Here is a 27419-nt window from a genome sequence, read left to right as displayed (position 1 = left end):
TATAACAAGTTTTTATCCACCATTACTCTAAATTTTCTATTAATATATAAAGTGAGCCTCATGATATAAAGGAACACTCTCTGCCCTTAACTGACGAAGCAACTGAGGACCAAACTTACAAACTCTATGGGCCTTGTGATATCTGTAAGATTAATGGGGCTGAGGCTGATAACCTCTAATATTGTCTTTAGCCCCAAAATGTAATTACTCTATGTAGCTTGATCTAGAAACCCACTTGTTTCTCATTTTACTACTGTGTTAAACAGAAAATTCAACCACCGAGAGGGCAGTCCTGTACCTTTTGATATATTAAAAGATCCAATTTTTAATCTATTTTCTGACACCACCGGAGAAGACATAAGCAATGGTTCTTTAAACATTATCCTGAAGTATCCTGATGTCACCTGATGTCCAGTATCTTATTTCACTCATTATTTTTACTGGAACTTCTGGCCAAGAACCCTGATTTTAGTGGAAGGAACCTAAACAGGTAAGTCTGCTTAACCTGGCTCTAAATCTTAGCTTTGCCATTTATTCGCTGCATAACTTTATACACGTTACTTAATTCCTTAGAGACTACTTTCTTATCTGTAAAATGAGGATGATGATGATACCAACCCTAAAGGATTGTCATGAGAAGTAAGAGAAATGCACATAAAATTCCTTACACACAGCAAACACTCAGGAAAGCAATTGGTCAGCTGGTCATTGCCTCGTCTTTATTCTGTATTGGCTCACATTTACATACTCAACAACTGCTAACTGAACACCTGCTAAATGTCAGATATGTTATCAAATAAAACATAAAACATGGTCATTAAGATACTCATACCCTAGTAAAAGGGACAGAAAAGACAGAAGCTAACAATTTCATTACCATGTGATCCAGTGCTAGACCACAGATGGTTACAAGCTTCAACTCTGCCTGGAGATAAGAGGTGGAAAGATCACTCTTAGGTGGGAATTGAACAATGAGAACACTTGGACACAGGGTGGGAAACATCACACGTTGGGGTCTGTTGGGAGGTGGGGAGCTGGGGGAGGAATAGCATTAGGAGAAATACCTAATGTAAATGACGAGTTGACGGGTGCAGCAAACCGACATGGCACATGTATACCTATGTAACAAACCTGCATGTTGTGCACATGTACCCTAGAACTTAAAGTATAACTAAAATTAAAAAAAAAAAAGAGGTAGATAAACAGCAACAGTGATGCCTGGGCTGGGCTAAAAAGCTGAGTAAGTTGGTAGATGGTGAGGCAAAGGCACATCCCAGGCCAAGGGCTCAGTGTTGTGAAATACAAGCTGAATATGAAGAAATGCGAAAAGTAAAAAACAACTTCTATTAATTTAAATATATCCATTTTAATATTCCTTCCTTTCCCCGCACTCAATCCACATATACACATTTCTACTATTAAAAAGAAACTAAAACTGTGTATTAGTCCATTTTCACACTGCTGATAAAGACATACTCAAGACTGGGCAATTTACAAAGGAAAGATGTTTAATTGGACTTAAAGTTCCATGTGGCTAGGGAAGCCTCACAATCATGGTGGAAGGCAAGGAGAAGCAAGTCACATCTTACGTGGATGGCGGCAGGCAAAGAGAGAAGCGCTTGTGCAGGGAAACTCCCCTTTTTATAACCACCAGATCTTGGAGACTTATTCACTATCACACAAACAGCATCAGAAAGACCTGCCCCCATGATTCAATTACTTCCCACTGGGCCCCTCCCACGACACACGGGAATTCAAGATAAGATTTGTGTGGCAACACAACCAAACCATATCAAACCCAAAATGACTTCTTTCCAGTCTTATGTTTATTTCTTCACTTATTTTTCAAGCAAATATTTGATTTAAACTCTACTGTATATCAGGTACTGTGACAGGGATATAACATTCAACATGGAAAACACAAGCCCTGCCTTCCCCAAGCTCATACTTCTGTGGAGTTTTGATCTAACTCCTCAAAGAGCCTTCCCCTGCAACATCACATAGGACAGAGAGATATTGTATCTAAGCCATTAGATAGCTGACTATGAGAGTTGGGCACCCTAAGATTAGAGATCATTGGATTCAAACTTCTCAATTGAGAGGTGAAATACTTAAAGCCCCAAACAAGCAGAGTTGAGAGATATCACCTCCCTCCCTTTGTTCATTAATACAGTTATCAATATCTTAATCTTTAAAAATTAGACCAGGCATGGTGGCTCATGCCTGTAACCTCAGCACTTCCGGAGGCCGAGGCGAGAGTATCACGAGGTCAGGATATTGAGACCATCTTGGCCAACATGGTGAAACCCTGTCTCTACTAAAAATACAAAAATTAGCTGGGCATGGTGGTGTGTGTCCGTAATGCCAGCTACTCAGGAGGCTGAGGCAGGAGAATCGCTTTAACCAGGGAGTCGGAGGTTGCAGTGCGCCAAGATCAGGCCACGGCACTGCAGCCTGCTGACAGAGCGAGACTCCTTCTCCAGGAAAAAAAAAAAAAAAAATTAAGCATTAACTATAACTATTGTTTGAGAACTCTAGATTAAAATTATGAGTTTTCCAAATAGACTTCATGTACACACACACACACACACACACACACACACACAGAATCACACAGTCCTTTAAAGCTTCACCCCACTCAGTATTTAATTTCATTAAATAAGTTAATACACAGAAAACACTTAGAATAGTTACCTGGCACATAGATGTCATTTAAGTGTTTGCTATCAGTATTACTGTTTTAACTTAATCTTCATAGCATTACTATTACGATTAATCGCTAAAACATGAAAATGGACAGGACTAGATGGCACTTTGGCAGGTACCGTTTTATAAATGAATAAATAAATGCTAAGATAATATATCCAAAATTATAAACATAATAATAATACCTTTGAGACTGGAAATCTAGTATCCTTATTCTCAGACTTCTAGGAAAAAAGTCTGGCTACATTAAAATAGCTGAAGAGCTACATTTAAACACATTTACTTTTGGCCAAGCACAGTGGCTCATGCCTGTAATCCCAGCACTTGGGGAGGCCAAGGAGGGTAGATCACTTGAGGTCAGGAGTTTGAGACCGGCCTGACCAGCATGGTGAAACCCCGTCTCTATTAAAAATACAAAATTATCCAGGCATGGTGGCACACACCTGTAATCCCAGCTATTCGGCAGGCTGAGGCACAAGAATCACTTGAACCCAGGAGGCAGAGATTACAATGAGCCGAGATCAAGCCACTGCACTCCAGCCTGTGTAACAATAGTGATACTCCATCTCAAAAAAAGAAAAACTATTTTTATGGATTTATCATTTTTATCTTGTCTACCTACAGAGAGAAATTGAGATGTGTTTCAATTTTAAAAATACATGAACAAAATTTAACCAAGGAAGAATGAGATTTTTGCACGGCAAACTACAAAACATTGTGGAAATAAATTTAAAAAGACCTAAATAAATGGAAAGACATCCTACATTCATGGATGAAAGACATGGTATTGTTAAAATGGCAAAGCTTCCCAAATGGATCTACAGATTCAATGAATTCTCTATTAAAATCCCAACAACGTTTTCTGCAGAACTGGACAAGTAAAATTAATAGACAAAACAATCTTAAAAAAAAAGAACAAAGTTGGAGGACTCACACTCCCAATTTCAAAATTTACTATAATGGCATAGCAATCAAAACTGTGTAGTACTCCATAAGGATAGATATATAGATCAACACTACAGAATTAAGGGTCCAGAAATAAATTCACACAACTGGGGTCAATTATTTTTGACCAAGATGTCAATACCATCCAATGGGGAAAGAAAAATATTTTCAACAATGGTATAGGGATAACTGAATACAAATAAATTTGGACCTCTACCTCACACCATACATAAAAATTAACTCAAAATGGATCAAAGATTTAATTAAAGAACTAAAATTGTAAAACTCTTAGAAGAAAACATAGGTAAAAATTTTCATGACCTTAGATCAAGCAATGGTTTCTTAAATATGACATCAAAAGCATAAGCAAGAAAAGAAAAATAGGTAAGCAGGACTTCATCAACTTAAAGATTTTTGTGTGACATTATTGAATAAGGTTACAAAAAGCTCCCACAGAATGAAAAACATATTTGCAAATGATATATCTGATAAGGGTCTGGTATCCAGAATATATAAAGAACACTTACAGTTAAACAAGAAAAAGACAACCCAATGTTAAAATGGGTGAAGGATTTGAATAGACATTTCTCCAAAAACATATATGAACGGCCAAAAAACACATAAAACATTTTCAACATCATTAGTCACTATGGAAATGCAAACTGAAACCATGAGACACCACTTCATACACACTAGGATGAACATAATCCAAAGAATAGAAACTGAACAAGTATTAGCAAGAATGTGGAGAAATCAGAACCCCTCATACATTGCTGCTGGAAATGTAAAATGGTATAGTCACTGAGAAAAATAGTTTGGCAGTTCCTCAAAAGTTAAACATAGAATTTTCGTATGACTCAGCATTTCCACTCCTAGGTATATACCCAAGAGAATTAAAAACACATTCACACAAAAACTTGTATATGAATGCTCATAGCAGTACTACTCACAACAGCCAAAAAGTGAAAACAACCCAATGTCTGCCAACTGATGAATGAATAAACAAAATTTGTATATTCATACAATGAAATATTATATCATTCTACCCTAAAAAGGAATGAAATACTGATATATGGTACAACTTGAATGAACCTTGAAAACATATTGGATAAAAGAAGCCAGATACAAATGGCCACAAGTTGTACTGATTACTTTTACATAAAATGTCTAGAGTAGGTAAATCCATACAGGCAGAAAGTAGGTTACTGATATGGAGGTGTGGGGTTTCTTTCTGGGATAATGGAAATCTTCTGGAATTAGATAGTGGCGATGACTGCATAACATCATAAATATAGTAAAAATCACTAGACTATACTCTGTAAAATGATTTAAATGGCAAATTTAAAGGAGGAGTCAGAGACCAAAAGGCAGAAAGTAGAAAACAGAGTGGAATTCAAACTTATGCAGGGGTTAGTTCTTAGTCAACACATAGGGTCAAAACTGAACAGTCAGTTAGCCTTGAGCCTTCCACAGGAGACACAGGTCACACTACAGACTGACACACTCTCTCTGGATATGTCCAACACAGTATCAGCAGAAGTGTCCAGAAGCACTGGAAGTTCTATCAGTTAGCTTTTGATTAGAAGAAAAACAAAACCCACTCCATAATGAGTGGTGTACAAATAATAAAAGCATATTGTTTCTCATGATTCTGCAGGTCGGTTGGGCCTTCCTAGCCTGGATATCTAGGGTGGCCTCATTCACACTTCTGGCACTTATAAGCTATCAGCCAGGGCACATGTGGCCTCTTGAACAGGACAATTTGGGCTTGCTCCTATAGTCCTCAGGGTCCTAAGTGCAGTAAGAGAGAGCACGCCCCCAGGACACAGCACACTGCATGTTTCTGAATGCTTTACATTTATTTGCTCTTGTTTCACTGGCCAAAACAAGTCACATGACCAAGCCCAGCATCAGTATGGGTGGCGACTACTCAAGGTGAGCAGACACTGGGAGGGAAATGATGCAGGTCTTTTTGCAAACAATCCAGCCCACAGAATAATCAATTTTGGGTTTTTTGGTTTAGGACTAAAGTATCTGGCATGGGCCTAGAGGTCAGTTTATATAAAAAGGTATGTATCTTTAACCACAAATCACATTGAGCATTGTGAGATGCTCATGGAAATCCTCTGCAGACTCAGGCAGACTAAGAGGGTAGTAGGTTCATATGCCTCCAGCACACACCCCTTCTGGGGTGTATACTCATCAGGTGGAAAGATGAACAGGGTCACTTGCACTCTTTACATTGTTCTTTCTCTCTCTCTTTCTGTCTCCTCTTTCTTTTTTTATGACTGGCCCACAGAGTTGAACTCCCCTAATTCATATATGCTTCAATTCTACTACACACTGAAAACCAGAAATCTGAAACATTTTGTGTAATTGTGTGTCAAGCTTGGAGCTTCTCAAAATATCAAAGATTAAAGAATTTTTTGAATGCTTCATAGTATAATAATGTTTATGATAAGATACACACCAGCTTATCAAAAGAAAAATTTTCCCTGTCACTAAACTCCAAAGAGAAACTAGTTTGTGGGATCATAAAAGGTAACGAAAGATATTACACAATATCTTCGATAGCAGTTTGGGCAGAAATTACAAAAGCATTCCTCAACAGGCTACTTCTTATATTAATATTTCATAATGGCTTAGTAAATAAAGCCTTAGTAAAGGCATTCCTACCTGGGCTGGGTTAAATAGGTTACTATCTGGTTAACTCAAGAAATAGGAATAAAGTACAGAAATAGGTAAATCAGGAATATGATCCTTGGTCTGTATCTGTTAAATATTATCTCAAGACCACTTCTGGCAAAACTTGAGTGAAATTCAGTTTAATATATACTCTCCAATATGTGACAGATATGTAAATCTTATGTTAATAGTAATATTGTGTAATATAATTTAAAGCACATTTGTAAAATTTTTTAAATGCTAATATGTGCCTTCCTGATAGGCCAAGTATTTTATGGTGTACTTGGCTGAATGGCCCAAGGTAACAGGAAACAGTCCCAAAGACCTATGGCTTCACACAGGAAGAAATTACCTTTGGAGATTCCAACTTCATCTGATTTAAGCCCTGCTTCTTGACTTCATGATCTTTCTGCTAACCCTAGCTGAAATGTCTCAGATTACTATAACTAAGAATTACTAAGACCCTGGCAGGTGTTTCAGTATTATTTCTGCCAAATCAGAAGGCTGTACATGGCAAAGTGGGACAATTGTAGTTTTCAGTTCACAGCACAAATTATACAAGTAGACACTAATATTTTAAATGAGTGAAACAGAAAAGCACATTCAAAGCACAATGTGAGTCTTATCAGTTACGCATAGACTAGAAGACTTCAGGGTGATTGGCTGATGCATTTCAGTAGATCCTAGCCAAGGCATGCATCCTGGAATTCCAGCTGAGCCATCTATAGGTTGATAACTCCAAAATCTACATCTTTAGCTTTGACATTCTCCAGAACCTCAGATTGCTGTATCCAACTGCAAACCTGACATCTTTATTTAAATATCTAGCAGGTATCTCAAACATAACACCACTTAACACAGAGCTCTAGATAGTCCCCTAAATTTTGCTCTTCATCCAGTATCCAAGTAAATGGCCTCGCCAACTCCCCAGCTGCTCAGCCAAGTATCTAGGCATTATCTCTGATTCATTCTTTTCTCTCATACTCAAATCTAATTCATCAGCATGTTCTTTGGACTGTACCCCCAAATATTTTCTGAATCTATTCAAGTTTCTTATTCTTCACTACTCTCCCATTAGTGCAATAGACTGATTGGAATAATGGCCCCAATTTTTCATATCTCCTTGTATCTTTTCACACCTGTCTGAATCCCTGTCCTTTGGCAATGCCCTCCCACACTGACTGTGGATATACCTATGTAACTTACTTTGACCTATGGGACAGTAGCAAACTTGACCGAAGCTGAGGCTTTAAAACATGTGTGTTTGTTTCTACTTCCTCTCTTCCTTCTTTGTGATCACCATGAGAATATAACTGTCCAGCCTGAGGGTAAGCCCAAACTAGCCTACTAGAGGGATGTAATGTACAAATGGAGGAGAGCAGAGTTGATCCAGACATCTCAGCTGAGACCATCCCTATACCAGTTGACAGCCAGCTGGCCCCTCAAACATATCAGAGAACCCAGGCAATATTGCAGAGCTGCCTACCTGACCCACAGTGGATCACAGACACACAGGCAAGCCCAATTAAGATCAACCAATCCCAGCCAAGATCAGCAGAATTACCCAGACATCCTATACTCATGAGAAAAAATAAATCATAATTGTTGTATGCTGCTGAATGTATGGGACTGTTTGTTACACAGGGTTACTGTGGCAATAACTGATATAGCCATCATTATCCCTTGCCAGGGCTACTGGAATATCCTCCTCATGGGTCTCACTACTTCCTTCTTATCTCCTTATAATCATTTTTCCACGCATCAGTAAATACGATCATTAAAAAACATAAATCAGTCTGTGGCATCAGCCCTGATAAAATCCTCCAACGGCTACTTGCTAAAACCCACACTCCTTAACCTAGTGTATGACCTACTTCTCTAACCACATCTAGTACCACTCCCCAGTGGCCCACTATGATTCAACCACACCAGCCTTCTTCCTATTCTTCAAATACAGCAAACTCATGGCTGGGGTCTTGGCACATGATGTTCTCTCTACCAGGAAGAGCGCTCCATTTCTTTATCCCTCCTCCTTACCCATTTCTCTCTTGCCAGTTCCTTCTTATAACTCAAATTTTAGTTTAAATGTCACTTCCACAAACAAAAGACCTTCCCTTGACTACCCAGTCTAAAGTAGACAGCCAGTTACTCTCACTACGTTATCCTGTTTTAATTATTTCCATGGTACTTATCACTGTGCGACATTTTTCTTGATTATGTGTTGTTTTTATTGTGCACTCTCCCCACTGGTTGTAAGTTTCACAGGAAAGGAACCTGGTCTGTGTATTCACCACTGGGTCCTCAGCTCCTAAAGTAGTTCCTTCACATAATATTCATTAAATACTCAAATTGAATTGGACATGATTGTATTTACTTATGATTGAGGGATAACTCTAAGGAGTATGCAAGTGGAAGAACGTAAGAGAAAGAACAGCCTTTATTACAGAAAGAAGAGGGGTGGGATGATATTGTAAATGACAAGATCAAAACTTTATTGGGGTGATTGCAAAAGGGGAGGAGGAGTAATTAAAATGGTTTCAGAAAGCTCATAATAAGACTATGGGTTTTAGAGAGAAGAAATAGTAGAAGTAAATATTGGATGAATGTTACCTGACATAGAATAAACAAATAAATCAGATCCTTTCTAAGATCTGGTTTTTACAAAGAGGAAGAAGCAAGGCAAGCTAAAATGTAAGGGAGAAAAGACCAACTGATTCTCAGAGAAAAATACTAAAGCAGAAAAAACATTTCACTAGATAACAGAATGCAGTTCACAGCCTGGACTCTGAAAACAGCCTAGAATGGAAGCTTTGCTCTGCTCCTTAATAGTTGTATAAACACCGACAATTACCTGTCTGAGCTCGCTTCCTCATTTATAAAATAGGGTAATAATTATGACTTCTTAGAGTTGTAAGAATTAAATAAGCAAATATACATAAAGTGCTTCAAACGGCACCTGGATTATAGTAATTACTCAGCATTAGTGATGACGACGATAGTGGTAGTGGTGGTGCTGCTGATACTCAAGTCAACCCTGCTATTGTTGATTAAATTGGCAAAAGCCACAGTATCTCACTGAGTCTGTTGAGTCTGCTTAATTTTTTTTTTTAATTTTCAGGCATTTCAAGTTGTTCCTTCTTACCAAGAAAGAAATGAGCACAGAACCAGAACCTAGAGCCAGAAGAACTGGGTTCTGTCCCTGGTTCTGCAACTATCTAGCTGGGTGATCCTGGGTGAGTCAGCAACTTCCCAGACCTGAAAGTGTCCTTGTCATCAGCTCTATCCATGCCCAAGGCAGCAGGTCCAGGAAACATTCTGTGAAGAGGCAGAGGTACTGACGTAAGATAGAGACATAAAGGCAGAGATATAGGCAGACAATCACTCCACGTCATTCCATTCCAGAGAACAAAAAGGAATATTAAATACCTTAACTCAAGGCTTCCCAAATCATGTTCCTCAGAACACTAGGAGCTGTGGGATGATAACATGTGCTTATATCAGACCATAATCTCATAAGTGTAGGAACACTGGGTGACTTTATTCTCTACTCTAGGATCATTAGCCAGCAGAGTACTAAAAACATACTATCATAGCATGCGTTTACTGCATGTTTGTTGAATGAATGAACAAATGAATGAATGGACAAGTATATTTGGGAAAAGCTGGGTTAAACAACATCAAATTGGTCCCTTGTATGCATGTCTCAGAGGCTTTAATAGGTGAATCATGTAGAATGCAGCACTTCCCAACCTCACTCGATCATAGAACTTACTCTATTTCACCTGAACCTCGTTAATATCTCCCAGAGTTGTAGTCTATAAAACACAGTTTGGGAAACATCTGAGGCTTACATAATGTAAGTCATTTTTACTATTGTGAAATACGTAAGTTATCTTACTTTTTATTCATAAGGTAATAAAAAGGCTAAGTAACTTGATTCATATCTAGTATGTAGCTGTCGTCTCCTGGCATCCTACCCTTTCAAAATCTCCCATCACGCCGGCAGGGCCTCAATCTGTCCCCTCTCCTAAGCAGCAGCTGTCCTGTCTCATATCCTCCACCCTTCTCCCTACTCCCTCATAACTACTCTGTCCTGAAAATCCTTCCACCTCTTCTTCTACTATCTCTTCTCACTAAAACCCGCAGTCTTATCATGAGCTTTCTTAAACTGTTTTAATTACTCCTCCTCACCTTTTACAATCACTCCAATAAAGTTTTGATCTTGTCATTTAAAAGATAATCATTCCCCTCTTCTTTTTGTTCTTTCTCTTGCATTCTTCCACCTGCATACTCCTTAGGGTCATTCCTCAATCCTAAATAAATGTAATCATGTCCAATTCTTTTTTTTTTTTTTTTTTTTTTTTTGAGACAGAGTCTTGCTCTGTCACCCAGGCTAGAGTGCAGTGGCACAATCTCCGCTCACTGCAACCTCCTCCACCTCCCAGGTTCAAGCAATTCTCCTGCCTCAGCCTCCCAAGTAGCTGGGACTACAGGCATGCGCCACCACACCCAGCTAACTTTTATAGTTTTAGTAGAGATGGGATTTCACCATGTTGACCAGGCTGGTCTTGAACCCCTGACCTCAGGTGATCCACCCGCCTAGGCCTCCCAAAGTGCTGGGATTATAGGCGTAAGCCACCAAGCCTGGCCTAATCATGTCCAGTTCAATCTGAGTTCCCTTTTCCTTTCCTACCACTTGTTTTCCAGGACTCAAGCAAACAAACAGAACAGGCCTTTTCATATCCCTATGTATCTGCTTGAGTTGTTCTCTCTGGAAGGCTCTTCCCTCTTTATCCACCTGTTGAAATCCTATTCATTTTTCAAGGTCCTGATCACAGGTAATCTCTTTTATGAAGTCTCCCTTATTTTCCACTCCTGTCATGATTAATGACTCCCATTAACTATCCCCAAGACAACTACACAACTAATGCAAACATAAAAAGTTGGTTGTATCTATGAATGCAGAGATAGCAGAGCTGGGAGATGACCATGAACCAGGTGAGTCAATCAGGGAGAATGACAAAGAGGTTGGTGGCAAAAGGAGAGACAAGGAGGGTATCTGCATGAATGGCTTGAACCCTAAAGGACAAAGGGGTTTTGCATGAAGGCAGAAAAGTGATGCCCTAGAAGTGGCAAAGGGAAGCTAGGAGTAGGTTACGGCAGAGAGAGCTGCAGGAAAGGGAATGCTGTTATTCTTTGGGGAGGCTGCAGTGTGGGAGGGTTGATTCACAGTGGAACAATGCTCTCAGAGGGCCACCAGAAAGATTTGGGAAGGCAGCCAACAGAAGAATGGAAGTTTAAAATCATAGGAGGCTTGACAGTACATAGAAAGACAGTCGATCAGAAAGGCTGGTGGCCAAAAAAACTGGGGATAAGAGGTAAGGCCTCCGCCTAAACTGGCTAAGATCCCAGATGGTGTCAGAGGCCAAATGAGGTTAGCATTCAATAGTCTTTGATCAGCATCCAAAGAGTAGGTTGAATGAGTAATTTTTCTGATGTCTATGAAGAACAGATTTCTCTAATGTTCCATTCATGGCAAAATCCTTTTCCCACCCAGGTCCATTTGTGGGCTATGCCATAGGGCAGGATGGAGGGGTGGGGGCTGTTGGTGAGGAGGTGTCGGGTGTAGGACCTCCTTTCATTAGGGCAGGGCTTATTGACCTAAAAGGTACAGAGCAAACTGAACATGGTACAGAGTCTACAGGGATGAAAGGCCTGCAAGGCACCAAGTAGGCACAAAGGCCAAAAAAGTAGTGGATGACCAAGGGCAGACAGACAATGGCATAGGGAATCCAAGACAAAAATACTCATCTTCTGAAAAGTCGGTATAGTATTAACCAGGGTTCTTTCAAATGCACATAATTAGAATTAAGCAAACTACAGCAAAAGGAACCTATTGGCTCACATAATTGAGAAGTCCTGGCACAGTTGACTCCTGCACTTCAAACAATGCTGAGTGTGTTCTCACCACCATGCAGTGCTGCTTCTCACTCCACGGCCTCATTCTCTTATACTGCGGCTTCCTCCGTGGAGCAGGGAAAAATGACCACCAGTAGCTCCAGGTTACATCACTCCAGGTTAAATCCCAGAGGAAGAGTTCCCCCTTTCCTAAATGCCAGCAGAAGAGTCCCATTGAGCCAGACTGGGTACATGCTAACCCCTGAGCCAATCACTTGGTCAAGTGGAGGGACTGCTCAGATTGGCCAAGGCTGAATTACATGATCATCCTGGGTAGTGTCAACTCCACCCAAACCACATGAATTGGGAACAGAGTAGTTCCCCAAAAGAAGAAAGTCTGGGCAGACAAATAATCAGTCCATTACAGCACAGTCATTTGTCGGGAAGGCCCCAGATACCAAAAGGGCACTTGAGAGAGCTTTGAAGTCAGACAGAACTGGTTTTAAAGGTCAGCTTTGACATTTACTAGCTGTATGACCTCAGGTAAGTAATATAACTTCTCAGTAACTCAGGTTCCTCATTGTAAAATAGTACCTACCTCCTAGAGATATTGTGAGAAGATTAAATGAAATAATTTACATAAATTGCTAAGCACATGCTTGACACAAAGTAAGTGATCAATCAATAGCAGCTATTATTAGTAAAAATAATAATAATGACAATTAGTATTATCAGAACAAGGGTACCACATGAAGGGTGATCTGTGACTCCATGAAAGAGAGGGCAAGGTCAGCATTTGGATAAATCAGCCCTGGGTCACATATCATTAAGGACAACTGAGGACACAATGCAGAGGCCCAAATACTGAGTCAAAGCTAAGATAACAATTCAAATCAATAAACATGCTGAGCACCTATTGTTCACTAAGCACTGGGAATATAATTATGAGTAACACACATATGGCTCCAAGGTAAGCTACCATGAAGAATGACTATGGCTCTGTGACAGTATTTCTGGAGGAGGAGAGGTTGACTGAGGCTGCTTCTACCCTTTCAGCCACAGGCAGGGACTGGAGTAGTGCCGAACATACAACAGAACAATGCCATGGGACCAACTGCCGGAATGTGAGGAAGAGACAGAAAGGCTACAATCCACCGCCCACCCTGCTAAAAATAACGCCTCTGTGGCTGGGCATTATTATGTAATTATTATGTAAGCATGGCTTACATTTGTTATCCCAGCACTTTGGGAGGCTGAGGCAGGTGGATCTCTTGAGCCTAGGAGTTCGAGACCAGCTTCAGCAACATGACACAACCCTGTCTCTACAAAACCTTAAAAAAAAAAAAATTAGCTAGGAGTGATGGTGCCTGCCTGTAGTCCCAGCCACTAGAGAGGCTGAGGAGGGAAGATCGCTTGAGTCTGGAAGGTCGAAGGCTGCAGTGAGCTGATATTGTACCACTGCACTCCAGCCTGGGCAACAGAGTGAGACTTTGTCTCAAAAAAAAAAAAAAAAAAAAGTATTTTTGCATAAATTAGGAAAAAGTGTCTCTCCTTTTAAAAACTTTACTTCTATCTTCCTAAAAACTGGTGCAGTAAATAAGCAAATCCACTGAGTCTACAATATAAACGCCATCTCAGAATTTTGTAGTGTATAACCTGCACATTATATATAGCAGTTCTGGGCATAGGCAGGGAAAATAAAATGGATGCTGAGAGGAATCAGGAGTTAGGGATGGGCATGGAGTGTCTAGGAATCCCCGGTCCTTAGGAGACGGAGAGTAGCTTTTGCTATAGAGCTGCACTGTTCAATACGACAGTCACTTGCCACTAGCAGCTAATGAGCACTTGAAATGAAGCCAGTGTGAATGGCGAACCACGTTTTTTATTCAATTTTAATAAACATGAATTTAAAATGTAAAACTTAAGCAGTAAATAATATTTTTTTCCATTAATCACAACCTCATTGTTTGGGAGAACTACATTTCACTCTATCTGCTGCGTTACAAAAGATGTCCTGTACTGTATTTCTCCCGAGTTATTTCTAGTATCTCAATAATTTTACATGATTACATGAAATTATAATATTTTTATATATGGTTTACATGAAATATATTATTGTTGCTTTTTCCTTTTTTAAGGTGACTACTAGAAAATTTTAAATTACATATGTGGCTTATAGAATATTTCTGTTCAACAGTGCTGCTGTGAGGACATCTTAAGACCTATAGAGTTAAGGGGCTTGGGGCGATATCCAGAGAAACTGACTGCTTGGTTTTATTTGAAGCAGGCCTTCATATTTCCTTCTAGGTTGTCCAGCTCTGTTTACAAGGAGGGAAAATATGACAGAGAGAGGGGAGGAGCATAGCTCAGTGAATGGAGCTAGCTCAGCAGAGTTCTGGACTCCAGCTCCACCACTTACCACTTACCAAGTGTTACAGAACCTCCCTGAACTTCAGTCTCTTTATCTGTAAAACACTGAAAGTAATCTTACCTACCCTAAAGGGCTGCCTGGAGGATTAAACCTGATACTCTATGTAAAGAGCTTAGCATGGAGCCTGGCACATCATATATGCCCAATAGATATTTGGGATGTTTATTACTTGGGAATAAAGAAGGTGCAAATGATTTCCTTTGTGTTATTTAGCTCAGTTTGCCATAGTACAAGAGGGTGCACCCTGTCCACACGCCTCCTCATTTATCTTTCTAGACTGAAAAGTTGGATGGAAGTATTTTCCTCAATCTTCTATACCATTGATAAATTTATTTGCTTTCTTTAAATCTGTTATGTCTTTAAGGCACATTAATGAGCAGTGAAAAAATTATCTTAGATGCTGAAGCAACATGAAAATGCGTAAAACTGGCATTTAATTAATTATTTATGCCAACAACTAACATTAGAAATTTTTGTTCCAAGTCATAAAGTTAGTGAATGTTTTCAGTTAAGACTTTATAATATCTGAATCTCTTTCTTGAATCAAACATTGGAATGTACATCTGCATGTACAGATAGATTCATTTTATCTAAATGTATTTTCTTGTTGTTTTTTTTTTTAGATGGAATCTCACTCTGTCACCCAAGCTGGAGTGCAGTGGCACAATCTCGCTCACTGCAACCTCTGCCTCCCAAGTTCAAGCAATTCTCCTGCCTCAGCTTCCTGAGTAGCTGGGATTACAGGCATGTGCCACCACACCTGGCTAACTTTTGTATTTTTAGTAAAGACAGAGTTTCACCATGTTGGCCAGGCTGGTCTCAAACTCCTTAACCTGAAGTGATCCGCCCACCTTGGCCTCCCAAAGTGCTGGGATTACAGGAGAGCCACTGCGTCTGGCCCTAAATGCATTCTTTATTTCTCTGCCATTTTGCATAGACTTGAGATCAACTGTTCAGCTTTTTCATGTCCCAAAGGGTTCATGTAGACTGTATACTCCCTCTTGTATGTAATTTATTTTAAAAATAATAACTAGACTAGTTCAATCATATCTGTATTCTGATAAACATTCTGAGAGATGTCCAACTGTGCCTAACCTTTGTTCATCTTTTAGCCCTCTCCTGAGTCCTGATTTTCAAAAATATTTTTCCCAACTTCTTGCTGACTAAATTTACTTACCAGACTTTGTGTGGGGTCTTTTCAAATCACTTGGAAAATCAGTTTATCCCTGGCTTCCCTGATTATTGATTTAATTCTCTTTAAGAACTCTAGTGAATTTGTCTAACATGGTTCCCCTCTTTCAAAGGGGCATCCTCTCCTCCAAAATGTTGTATTTGCTTAAAACAGTATAAATCCACTTGCCCAACACATACACTCATGCAGAATTTATTTTAGAGTTCATTCATTCCACAAAGTCCAAGGAAAATTCCTACAGACACTACATTAAATTTACCATGAGTCTAAGCAAACCATTATCTTCTATGAGGCTCTCTTTTCTCATCTATAAAATGGGCATAATATACTTGCCCTTTGCCAAGTAGAACAAGCCATCTCCTTGTTCATCACTGTGTATAAAACACTCTCAGAGAAGCTCAAAGTTCTTTACAAGCATTAGGCTATGAATCTTTCTGAAGTGAACTGTTAATTATGTGTCATTATAGTTTGTTGAATAGATGCAAAACCTGAAGTACAGGAAAATAATTCCAGTTAATAGTTAACTTAGAAATCCATGCAAGGTAATGAAACAGTATGTACAAAAAACCCCATGACTCGCGTTTACCTATGTAACAAACCTTCACATGTACCCCCAAACCTAAAATAAAAGTTAAGAAAAAAGAAATCCACCCAAGGCTTTAAACATTAGACCATGATATCTAGACAGATGACAAAGGGGCTGGGCGCGGTAGTTCATGCCTCTAATCCCAGCACTTTGGGAGGCTGAAGCCGGCGGATCACTTGAGGTCAGGAATTCGAGACCAGCCTGGCCAACGTGGCAAAAGCTCACCTCTACTAAAAATACAAAAATTAGCCGGGCATGGTGGCACATGCCTACAGTCCCAGTTATTCGGGAGGCTGAGGCATGAGAATCACTTAAACCCAGGAGGTAGAGATTGCAGACAGCTGAGATCATGCCACTGTACTCCAGCCAGGGTGACAAAGTGAGACTCTGTCTCAAAAAAGGAAGGAAGGAAGGAAGGAAGGAAGGAAGGAAGGAAGGAAGGAAGGAAGGAAGGAAGGAAGGGAGGGAGGGAGGGAGGGAGGGAGGGAGGGAGGGAGGGAGGGAGGGGGAGAGAGAGAGAGAGAGAGAGAGAGAGAGAGAAAGAAAGAAAGAAAGAAAGAAAGAAAGAAAGAAAGAAAGAAAGAAAGAAAGAAAGAAAGAAAGAAAGAAAGAAAAAGAGAAAGATGTCAAAGGAAAAATCTGAACAGGAGCTCACTCTACTGTAGTTCTCATCAAGACACTACATTAATGCAAAATTCTCTAACATTGCTGGTTGCCTTGCATACCTTACTGAGCCCTGATTACCCAAGCAGTAGAGAAATGGGGCAATGGATAGGAAGGCTGGAATTTCCTGAGGACGTAAGATGCCTTCCCGTGTCACACAAAGTTTCATAAACCTTAGACCAGGTACTGAGGTCAAATGTCATTGCACAGTTACATAACAACTCTTCCATGTTTTGTTACTGATTCCTGGAAACTTTTCCTATAGATATCCAATAAGATGAAATGAGGCTGCACACATTACCAACAAGAACACAGCCTCTGCAAATGACCTGTCAGGTTCTTCTAGTTTTATCTGACCTATAACTGGGTATGTAACATGGCCTCAAGCGTTCTGGCTCTTCCTGTCCTCACATAACAGAGATACTGTTATTCTAAAAGGTCAAAAAAGAAAAATGGAAACTTCACATAGCTAGTGAGTTATTTTATGACTTTCTAAAACTGATGAATAGAAGTTAGAAATCAGCCAGGTGTGGTGGCTCACACCTGTAATCCTAGAACTTTGGGAGGCCGAGGTGGGAGAATCACTTGAGGCCAGGAGTTCGAGACCAACCTGGCCAACACAGCAAGACTTCAACGCTACTTAATTTTTGTTTCAATGAGCTGGGTGCAGTCGTATGCATCTGCAGCTTCTGGTTGAAGCCAGAGGCTGAAGCTCAAACCTTCTATTTGAGCCCAGGAGTTTGAGGCTGCAGTAAGCTATGATGATGGCACCACTGCGCTCCAACCTAAGCAACAGAGCAAGACTGTCTCTAAAACAAAAAAAAAGAAAAAAAAAATCTAAATGTCCAACAACTGGGGAGTGGCTCAAAATACCACTGTATGCTAACATGAGAGAATTACCCAAAGAAAATTATGCATGGACTAATTACAATGTCATAAAGTAACTATCAGTGTATAAATAAAGATTATAGAATTTGGAGTTACATAAACAGTTGTAACATAATGCTCCTTAATTATTTTCTAGAACATTGCTAAAGATTTATTAAAAGTCAGATGATAATAGAGATGACGGTAAGGGGATTCACAAAGATTCTCTCTGGAATGGTTTCAGGGTTATTTTTAATGTCTTCTTTGTAAGCTTCAATATTGTTTACGTCTTCTAACAAGGAATATAGAAAACTCTAGAAAATGACAATTTTTTTTAATGATGGCAAAGAGAGTCCAAGGAGCACACCAGGTGTCTGAGAACCTTGGTGGCACCCAAAGATCAAACTTTTGCCTGGGGGAAGCAAGAGGGTGTGTCAACAGCTCTGAGCCTAAAAAATGTCTTCTGGCTAGGACTCCAGAACTTATGAACAAGAATTATTTCGTGCAATGCTTCTATAACTAGTTTAAGTATGTGACAAAGACACTCACAATCCTTAAAAAAATTTAGACGCATGTATACCTAAATTTACATGTCTGACAGCATTCAAACCCAGTTAAATTGTTTTTCAGTTTCCCTGCATGGTTAAAGGATCAAGCATTTTTATCACCCAAGCAGGAAAATGAAGAAATCAACTGCCTTCTATGAAACAAAAATAACCCTAATGGTAAAAACTAACTTTATTGCATGCTTAAATCATATTGACAGAAAAATGAAACTTTAAATCACTCTTATAAGAAAAAAAGCCAGTTTCAGTTTTGGGGCAGTCATGTGGTTGAAACATAATATTGAGGAGTATAAGAGGACATTAAGAGTTTCTAAGGAACAAAAAATATCATTGGAACATTTCACGCAGGATAAGATGTTTCATAATAACAAAAGATATCATTGGAATTCCACGCAGGATAAGAGAAGAAAAATCAAAGGTTTTTCCTACTAAATCACATTATAATGTCACCAAAATTAAAAATAAAAAGAGTGGGATACTTGACAGGGAGTTTCGCATTGTAAGTATCTCATATAGTATATGACAAGTTAAAGTTTGTCACTTTGATACTCTATTGTAAGCATTTCAAGGTTAAAAGCTTTAACCTTGAAAAACAAATGACATATAGTTACAAAAGGAAAAAGTATATATTGTAGAAATCCAAACAAAAGTGTTCCTCCTTTAGAAACATAAAACTGATGAGATAACATAATGAATACTTACTTCCCTCCCTCCTCCAAAAGCCATTCCTTGTAGCCATAAAAACCAAGATAATCATAACACTATGCTAAGAAGAAATACATGGATGGAAAATAATGATAACAATGTATGTTGTCGTTTCAAGAATGTTTTTAGTGAAGAGTATTTCTAAATAATACAAGAAACAATACACTTAAGAAAACTTAAATTGAATGCTCTATATTTCAATCCATATATAGACAAAGTGATATGAAAGCCTAATCAAGAATTTAGAGAATTTAGATTGTTGGGTACAACATGGGTAATTATCTTTTTTTTTTTTTTTTTTTTTTTTTTGAGACGGAGACTTGCTCTGTTGCCCAGGCTGGAGAGCAGTGGTGCGAGCTCAGCTAACTGCAACCTCTGCTTCCTAAGTTCAAGAGATTCTCCTGCCTCAGCCTCCCAGTAGCTGGAATTAAAGGCACGTGCCATCAGACCTGGCTAATTTTTGTATTTTTAGTAAAGATGGGGTTTCATCATATTAGCCAAGCTGGTCTTGAACTCCTGACCTCAAGTGATCCACCTGCCTCGGCCTTCCAAAGTGCTAGAATTACAGCCATGAGCCACCACACTTGGCTCAAATATCATTTTTTCTTAACTGTAAAGTGTTCAAAATTATCTAGAAAAGTCATTCAGTATATTAAGTACTTGCTTGGTACTATGCTTTCCCTAGGAAAGAACTTCTGTTAAGACGTAGCACATTAGAGAAAAACTATACTGCATGGAAAAGGGAGGTTCCAATGACTTCAAAGGCTTTGTTTAGAAAAGGGAAGGATGCTTGTGGAAGCACAGTGTGAGGAATGAGCTCTGTAGTATCCCTACTAGCCAAGCTTTTGTTCACAATGGTGCCTAGTGGTACCTGCTGAAAAAGCCTTTTAAACCACCTGTCATCCTCCAGAGATAAAGTCACTACTGCACTCACTCCATTGTCACAGTCGCCAGCACTTCTGTTTTCTGTATTGCCAATGCATAGTTGCCATCATGGGAAGATAAGAGCTTTGCTTTTTCCGCACAGATGAGATGACTTAGGAACAATTATCCTCCTACTTTTGTGGAAATTGACTCTTGTCATCATGTGTGTAACCATAAAGAATGCTGATGTTACAAAGCAACTGGGAGAGCATGCTGGAAGTTCACAGGCCATTAAGGGAGCCTGAGGAATGACTCAACTGATAAAATAACGTTGGAAAAGTTGTGATCATCCACAAACGGCAGGGTAGGTCAGCCCAGCCAGAAACAGGAACTTGGTGCACATTCCAAGAAGGGCACAAGTGGAAAAGGGAAGTAAGGGTGCTGCTGCTGGTAAGGCAGTTGTGTGATAAACTGACCTCCAGAAGGAAATAATGATAATTTCCATTGAGGCCACATGGCCATCAATGACAACAATCCCATCTTTCACATTAAAATAATATTGGACTTACAGAAGCTGCACTTCACTGAAAGGTAAAACATTCAGAGGTCGAGATGGCAGAGTCATCCTAAACAAAGTGAATTCAAGAAACAGGAACAATAGGCCAGGCGGTGGCACACGCCTGTAAACTCAGCACTTTGGGATGCCAAGGCAGGCAGATCACATGAGGTCAGGAGTTCGAGGCCAGGCTAGCCAATATGGTGAAACCCTGTCTCTACTAAAAACACAAAAATTAGCCAGGTGTGGTGGCGCACACCTGTAAGCCCAGCTACTCTAGAGGCTGAGGCAGGAGAATCACTTGAACCTGGGAGCTGAGATCGTGCCACTGCACTCCGGCCTGGGTGACAGAGCGAGACTCTGTCTCCCCTCCAAAAAAAAGAAAGAAAGAAACAGGAACAAGGGATCTATGACCAGTAACCTATGTACCACCCAACCTAAGATATAGGTTTTGCCCTCTATGACCACTATGATCAATTGGTAGTGGACACTTGGAGTTGTATATGAAGGCATCTGAGGTCCAAACTGGACTCAGCAGCCCAGCCTGATCCGAAAATGTTTCCAATGGGTAGAGGAAGGGGAAAATGGCAACACACTGCTATGACTGAATGGTGCCAGTCTCTGGATAGAAATTGGTAAAGAAATTATATTCCAGCCACTATTAGCAGACTGGACAAAAACCTCTACTTTCTCTCCCTTCTGAAAGCCTAAGACAATGACAATAAAGAATTTTTTTTATTTCATGTATAAATCAGCAAGGATGGAGAGAATGAGTGGAGAGACAATAGCAAAAACATTTTGGTGGAATAAGCAGAAGCCAAGAAATAATCTGATTTACACCATGGAATCTCCAAAAGGTTAAATAATTAAAGGCAATTGAACCCTCTATAAAAAGAGGGGTGGGCTAAAAAATTAGTGACTTTTTAAAGTCTTTTTAAAAAGCTGGATCTCACAGATCCCTTTGGCCACTCCAAGCAGTTAAGTGACTGCCCCTTCTCTACCCCAGCAAAAAACCTGGAGTTTCCTCCCTACTCCTTCACCCTTCAGGGAGTCTGTACACAAACAGCGTAGAAGGGTTATATGCACATCTGCTTACTGGATGCTGAGACTTCCAGTCTTCTTCTCCACTTAGTTCCCAAATTACTGGCAACCAGGCTCTCCGTCAATCTCTGGGGGCAAGACTGGAAAAGCCTTCTCTGAGGACTCTCACCAGCCTAAGAGGTAACGACAACAGAGGTTCCCCAAATAAAAGCCCAGCCAGATCCCCCTACCATGAATTCCCCGGTCAACAAGCTCATCCACATCTTCAGCATTTTTTGGTTTTTTTGGGGGACAGAGTCTCCCTGTGTCATCAGGCTGGAGTGCAGTGGCACCATGTCAGATCACTACAACCTCAGCCTCTCAGGTTCAAGCGATTCTCCTGCCTCAGCCTGCTGAGTAGCTGGGATTACAGGCACATGCCACTGTGCCTGGCTAATTTTTTTATTTTTAGTAGAGACAAGGGTTTCACCATGTTGACCAGGCTGGTCTCAAACTCCTGACCTCAAGTGATCCGCCCACCTCGGCCTCCCAAAGTGCTGGGATTATAGGCATGAGCCACCCTGCCTGAACCCCAGATCTTCTGCTTTTTAATCCCCCTCTCAAGTATAAGCAGATAACCAAAGGCATTAGTTACACAAGGAAAACCTCTAACATGAAAGATAAGAAACCAAAACAAATGAAAAGACAAAAGCCGCTAGGGAAATTGAATCTGTGCAGGAAGGAAAAAAAGTTGCTCCAAAAAAATCATTAAGCTTCTCAGGGAGAAAGGAGAAGACACTGACACTATAAAACAAAAACCAGAAAGAAATAGACACACAAACCACACACATACAGATACATATGTATACATTCAGGCAACCAAAAAAATAGAGATTTTGATTTTAAATAGTCATGATTACAGTCATGAAAAACTTATCTTTGGCCCAGTCCAAAATAGCCAATATCTAAACAATATGACTTCCTCATAGACACAAAAAATAGAGCGGGAAAAAATTACCAATGAGATATATATATATATATATATATATATACACACACACACACACATTTTTTTTGAGACACAGTCTCACTCTTGCCCAGGTTGGAGTACATTGACTCAATCTCAGCACACTGCAACCTCTGCCTCCCAGGTTCAAGTGATTCTTCTGCTTCAGCCTCCTAAGTAGCTGGGATTACAGGTGTGAGCCACCATGCCCGGCTAATTTTTGTATTTTTAGTAGAGACGGGGTTTCACCATGTTGTCCAGACTGGTCTCAAACTCCTGACCTCAGGTGATCTGCCTGCTTTGGCCTCCCAAAGTGCTGGGATTATAGGCATGAGCCACCACGCCTGGCTACCAATGAGATAATTTAAGAAAACTTCCCAAACTGAAGAATGAAAGTTTCCAGATTCAAAGAGCCCAACAGAATGGATGAAAACAGACCCAAATCTAGGCACAGCGTCGTGAAATTTCTGGACTCTGGATGCCAAGAGAAAATTCTATAAACTTCCAGAGAGGACCCAGAAAATTGTAATCTGTACACAGATTACAAGAAAAAGCTGAGGAATCAGTACAGTTCTAAATTTCTCAACAGCAATACCACAAAGTGGAAGTCAATAGAACAAGGCCTTCAAAATTGCCATCTTAGAAATCTACACTCAGTCAAACTATCAATTGTCAGTGGAAAACAGATATTTTCAGGCATCTACAGTCTCAGAAAAGTAGACCTCTAGGCATCCTACTCCAGAAAGCTCCTTTAGGATGGGCTCTGCCAAAAGAAGGGAGTCAACTAAGACTGAGGAAGACATGTGCTACAGGTACCAGGAGATCCAACACAAGAGACAAATGATGAGAATCTCCAGAGTGATAACAAAGGGAGCCCTTGGAGTGCCAAGTGTGCCGGAGTACCGAAGGCACCCAGTCTGGATTATAGCAAGCCAGTAGGCTCAGGAACAGCTTCATCAGGAAAACGAAGTTGACAAAATACCTGGTCAATTGAGGGAGAATTTGGAAAACTGGCCAAGAGCTGTGGGTTTAATCAATGAAGAGCACAAAATAAATAAAATAAACAAACAAATCCATTATTAACTCCAAGAAAAATAAAAAGTTACGCTTAGTCACGCCCATAATCCCGGCACTTTGGGAGCCCAAGGTGAGTGGATTACCTGAGGTCACGAGTTTGAGACCAGCCTGATTAACATGGAGAAACCCCATTTCTACTAAAAATACAAAAATTAGTTGGGTGTGGTGGCGCATGCCTGTAATCCCAGCTACTCATGAAGCTGGGGCAGAATTGTTTGAACCCAGAAGGCAGAGGTTGTGGTGAGCCAAGATCATGCCATTGTACTCCAGCCTGGGCAATAAGAGCGAAATTCCATCTAAAAAAAAAAAAAAAAAAAAAAAAAGTTATGCTTGGCTTAGCTGTGAATTTTGGTCTAACCATTATTCAATATTCTGTTTTAACGACTGCAAGAATGGGAAAATAGGGAAGTTGTACTTGTGTTGGGGGTTGGAGGGAAAAAGAGAGCCAACTCATCATCTTCCACAGTGGGAAGTCAACAGATAATGCTTAAAATTGAAAAATTCAAGAAGTATCAACTACAAGCAACAAATGCCAAAGAATTACAAATGGTTGTTTCTGGAAAGGGAGAAATGTAACTTGGACAGAAGTTTATAAACCATAACAAAACAAACTTTGGCTTCTGTGCCCACCCATTTTTACATTTGTTTGCTTTTTCTTTGTTTTCCTAATAACAATCTGTTTTGAAAAAGCCCATCCTTGTTTCTCTAAACAAAAGAATATGTAATTTTCTACATCTAGACTACAGTAGCTGTGGTCATCTCAGCTCTGAGCAGTCACACATGGTGGGGAAATTAATTGTTACAATCCAATCCCAGAAGAATTGGTTGAGCTGGGGTACTGACAATAAAGCAAGCCCAAGCAGAGGCGTGTTTGGAGGTGGAGGTGACTACTAAGCCCCTCCCCTCTGGGTTGTTTCTTATTTTTCCACAAACCTTTTATAATAGCATAACCACATCATACAGGATAATTTTACAATTGCCAGTGACCATGAGCCAATTTCACTCTTTTCCAACAGACTTGAATGCCCAATTTATGATCATAATTAGTCCAACCAAGGCAGCTGGCCCCCAAGACAGTTGATCTGGGTTTGACTTCAGTAACTCCACTTTGCCTGCTGTAGACTGGACAAGAAGGGAGCATAATAAAGGCTCTGAAGCAACAGACATCTAAAGAGCATCTATGGGGAACCAGCACCATGCTGAAGACCAACACTCATGCTGACTCTGCAGACCAAGTACACCTGCCCTGAACAATATGGTGATTCTTCTAGGGGTGAGAATCTGGGAGGGGTGGGGTGGAAGCTAAGGAGCTGGAAGAGCTGGGGTAGGGAGGAGAGGCACCAACCTGGTCAACCGGGAGGAACCTGTAGGCAGAGGTGTGGCTGGAGGCCCAAAGCCCAGTCTCCCAGCACTCTGGATGCCCGGAGGAAGGCAGAGAGGCCAGTAATTCTTCCCCAAGCATAGAAGTAGGCCAGACCCTGCTCACAACCCTTCCAACCTCCCTGTCAAGGATCAACTTAAGGAAGCAAAGGCTGCCATTCTCTGAGCTTTATTTTCCATGGTTTGGCAAAACATAGCTCCTGCCCTTGAGTAACTAGCTGCTGAGAAAACATGATTATCTTGATAAAGAATAAAGTAGGTTGAAAATGCTAGAGCATACATTAATATTCTATATCCTTTCTGATTTGGGAAGATGTGAAAATTCTAGTTGGACCTATGTGGGGCAAAGGTATTGCCAACTAGAGTAGAGTGCTGACTGCATGAGTTTACAACACTTGGCCTATACAGTTTCACAGACCAGAATGTACACACTCTTGTGAGAAGAGTCAAGATCATTAACAGAAACACACCACAGTATCTGCATTGGCAAGAATGTAATATATGGATCAGATTAACTGGAGTATGAGGAAAGTGTAAGTCTTTCGTAAACATTGAAAATGTAACTAAACCAAAAAATACTTTCAAATACATAATGTGAAAGTTACCCAGACTTCTATTTTCCCCTTAGAAATAAATCATAATATCCCTTACTCCAGGTGATTATTGCAGAGTAAGCAGCTACCAGTATCAAGATCTAAAACTATTATACCCCAAACTTTATTTGGGAGATCCGCTGGTTTGTTTCTCCCCAGCTCTTTAGTAGAGAATAATCTAGAAGTGAGTAAATTCTTAGAATTTCCCAAGAGGAAAATGAGCATTCACTGGAAAACTACAAGGAATACACGCAAAACTTATAACTGTTTTGGATAATCTTCAAATCCACTTAGCCACCAGCCATCCTGTTGTTTCAAGTTAACATTAAAATCAATCTTTCGAATCAAATATTCCAGTTTCCAAAGAATAGCAATGGATGAAATTGTTTCCAAACGTGGTACACACCACCATGTTACACGTCCACGGGAAAATAAAATAAAATCCACAAGAAATTTAGGATTAAAGAAAATTAGGAAAGTGCACACTCCCAGGTCAAGGCACTAGTTTTTCCAAGAAGTACATATCTTTGCAGGGCACCTGTTTTCAATATTGAAACACAAGTTCCCGGAGCGAGGTGGGCGGGGGATTGGGGATGGGGTGGGGAAGAAAACGTGAACTTGACTGGGTGCGGCACTCGGACACGTGCAACTGCGGAACATCTTGGCCGATACTGCCAAATTTCAATCAATATCGAGCCGCCGCCCAACCCGAGAGGAGGCAGCAGCCCTGCCCGCCGCTGGGACGTGACCCCAACGCTGAACTTGCTGCGGGGCGGCCTTGGGCCTGGAACTTCAGGAAAAAGGGGCGGGTGTTCCTTAGGAGAAGTCAGTGCAGGAGTTGGTGAGGTAGAGAGTCGACCGCCGGCAGGAAGGGGAGGCTGCGCCACGGTGCGCACCTGTCCCTCCTTCCCGGACCGAAAAAGGAGACCTAGACGCGGCGCTCCCGCGCTCACTGTGGCACGGAGGGGAGAAAATCCTTCCCCGTTTCCGTTCCTCGAGGGGCGTGTGGAAGCCACCTCTTGCCGCGCTCATTCCCGTCCCCACCCGTCCCCGCCCGAAGTACCACACTCCCAGGGCTGCCCCAGCCGGCCCGCGGCGCCCTTACCTGGCTGAAGCGCGGCGGCTGCGCGAACCTTGGGAGACTGCGGGGTGCAGTCTGTGCCGCGAAGTCCGGAGCCTAGCGCCCCAGAGTCCAGAGCAAAGCGCCCCGCCCCGCCCCCTGATCGTCCCGCCCCGATTGCTCGCCCAGTGGACGCCCGACCCCGCCCCTGATTGTGCAGGCCCGCCCAGTCCTCGATCGCCCCGCCCCTGTCACTTGGGCCCTGGGTGGCAGGTTTGCGCAGCCCTGCGGCGATTGCAAGGCAAGTGACCGGAATGGGTCGGAAGTGCGTCCTGGTGAGTTTCAGGGAGCGTCCCTTAGGTTTCTGGGGGCGGTGTTGAGCCTCCCTAGCCCCAGGCTTCCCATCCCAGGAGAACCGCCCCTCGAGGCTCGAACGCCCCCAGCCAGGAGAGCCCCGAGCAGTGCCACCTGTGGAAGACTAGGCGCCTGTCGGAATTAGGTACCTCACCTCCCCTTCCGCTAAGTAGTGGGAGGCCAGGCGGGTGACGCGGGGCAGTGGAGCCATGCAGCCTGTTTTACCAAAAGAGTAAGTGGTTTTCCTGTGAAACCCGAGGCAGCA

At 41.1% G+C, this 27419-nt stretch overlaps 1 protein-coding gene across 1 annotated transcript in view; it reads right to left on the bottom strand.

Annotated features, from left to right (window-relative positions):
* Positions 1–26950, bottom strand: part of LOC105487666 (tec protein tyrosine kinase) — a 138562-nt gene extending 111612 nt beyond the window's left edge. The window contains exon 1 of the mRNA XM_011751177.3: positions 26846–26950. The gene's annotated coding sequence lies outside the window, so the exon portion shown is untranslated. The remainder of the gene's footprint in view (positions 1–26845) is intronic.
* Positions 26951–27419: the final 469 nt, after the last annotated feature.

Source organism: Macaca nemestrina, chromosome 3, assembly GCF_043159975.1.
Source record: "Macaca nemestrina isolate mMacNem1 chromosome 3, mMacNem.hap1, whole genome shotgun sequence".
In the NCBI taxonomy this organism is placed as follows: Eukaryota; Metazoa; Chordata; class Mammalia; order Primates; family Cercopithecidae; genus Macaca; species Macaca nemestrina.
This window is presented reverse-complemented; position numbering and strand designations above follow the sequence as displayed.